General features: G+C 58.6%; 1 protein-coding gene across 1 annotated transcript in view; it reads left to right on the forward strand.

Moving 5' to 3' along the window:
- The window catches only part of LOC104488968 (zinc finger protein 512B-like), a gene marked incomplete at its 3' end in the record, with an annotated part of 23,841 nt that overhangs the window by 17,136 nt on the left and 4,574 nt on the right, over positions 1 to 2,131 (forward strand). The window lies entirely within an intron of this gene.

The raw sequence follows: 2,131 nt of genomic DNA on the forward strand, positions 1-2,131 counted from the left end.
GGGCAGGAGCCAGGCTGGCCCGTGCGGCCGTATGTCGCTGGTGGCCCAAACCCCATCCCAGCTCCCACTGTGGACCCGGAGCTCAGCGGGGCTGGGTCTGTCCTTCCTCTCCTTGCTCAGCAGCGCCAGCGTGGTGTGACCCAGCTGCCCAAAGCCACGAATGAGACCCAGCTGCCCAAAGCCGCGAATGCGACCCAGCTGCTGGCCAGCCCCCCTGAGCATGTTTTGGCTTTGCCTCCCGGATGGCATCAGCCGCAGTTTCCACGGGGCGGTGGGAGAGCCGTGCCTCGTGCTGGACACCTCAGTGAGACTTCAGGGGAGCTTGTTGGCCAGGACTGAAGCAGCCCGCATGGTTCTCATTTACTGCGATATATTTTGGGGAAGGGGAGAGCTGTCTCGTGAGTGGAGAGTATTGAAATATGAAACTTAATTAAATGAAACCGTCAGTCAAAGAAAACAAGCCTTCCTGCCCCAGCATCCTCCGACGGTTCAGAAGAGATGGGCTGCCGCCAAACCCAGTTGTAGTCGTTTAATGATTTGGCCATGAAGATTTTCACTTACAGGCTGTTTGAGGAAAAGAAATGGAAAAAAAAAATAATATAAAATATTCCATGCCTGGGGCTCCCTCTTAATAGAGACATAAAAATTACTTCGCCATTCCCAGAACCGCAGCGCCCCAGGAAGACGTGGGATCTGCGTGTTATTGTGCAGGGCTGGCGGAGGGGCATGGGGAGGGATTTTGCTCCGGAGCAGCAGAGTCCGTGTCTCTGAACATCCCCCCTCATCCCTTCCCCGGGGGATGCGCAGAGGGAGAGGTTGTTGCTGGGGCTGCATGTGGTTACCGTGAGTGTTTGCTCGTTCATGGGATTGATTGGTTTTTAATTAAGGAGCTCGTTTGGCATCTCGGCTCTCAGTATCAATGACAAAAAGGGACTCCTGTGTTCTCGCCCGGAGGTGGCGTTGCCTTCCCTGGGCGGGGGACCAAGTGTTTGGTGGATGCACCATCCCAGCGCTTCAAAGAGCTCTGCTGGCATCTCCCCCAGCCACAAAGCAGGACAAAGCGCGCTGGGGCTCGGGGGAGTTTTGCCACATCCGTCCTTAGCAGCTTTCATAGAGCCATTCCGCAGGGCCCGTTGCCCTGCCCCTCGTGCAGAGCCCAGCTCTCCCCCGGCTCCCTTCTCCTCCGGCTGTGGTGGGGGCTGCGGGGCCTTGTGGATCATGAGCAGTCAGTGTCTGAACTCTCCACATCCTGAGCCCTCGGTGGGAGCTTCCCTTTGCAGGGAGGTTTGGGAGCCAAGCCTGCTCTGGGGGAGCTGGGCAAAGGCAAATTTGCAGCTTGATCAGCGTGTTCAGGAATCCAGCCAGCTGCATCCTCGCTGCATCAGAACCGGGTCCTGGCGACACGTTTCCAGCACAGAGCCTGAGTTTGCACCTCGCTGTGAGCACCGCTGGTCTGGGCATCCTCCCCGACCAGCGCAGGTGTGTCGATGCAGCCGTGCCCTACGCTCAGAGGTGCCCCCGGGGAGCAGCAAGCACTTGGATACCTGCGACTGTAGGGTGCCATGAGCGAGCTCACCCAACTCAGGGCAAGTTTGGGGCTTGGGACCCAAGCAATATCCTTTGGCCCTGGCAGAGCTCGTCAGGTTGGGCTGGGAGTTGTGCTGATGTGGTTGTGCAGCAGACGGGCAGCTCAGATGGCAGGCAGAGCCACCCCGCGTCCCCTGCAGGCTTTGACACGGCGAGAGGCAGAGTCCAGCCCCGCATGTAGGGCAGTGTGGCAGTCAGAGACATGCAGATGTCACAGCCGCCTTCGCTTGTGCTGAACATGCAGAAATAGCTCTGGGAAGGCCAGCCCGCTATGCCTAAACCTCAAAGACGCTAATAAAGCGGTAATTAAAATCACTTGGAAGGAGCAGCTCTGCCAGGAGGGGAGGCAGAGCCACAAGAGCCTTTCATTGTTGGCCAGGTTGTGCCCATTCATGGGTGGAAGACAGCCACGGAGGCTCTTGGCAGCCGTCCCCTCTGCCCAGTGCTCAGGGTTGTTTAATCTCCCCGTTATGAAACACAGCAGAAGGGCCATGCCGACACGATGCGCTGAAAGCACCGGCTCCCCCGCGCGCGCGGGGGGGGG

This window comes from Buceros rhinoceros, unplaced genomic scaffold, assembly GCF_000710305.1.
Source record: "Buceros rhinoceros silvestris isolate BGI_N320 unplaced genomic scaffold, ASM71030v1 scaffold13282, whole genome shotgun sequence".
Taxonomy (NCBI): Eukaryota; Metazoa; Chordata; class Aves; order Bucerotiformes; family Bucerotidae; genus Buceros; species Buceros rhinoceros.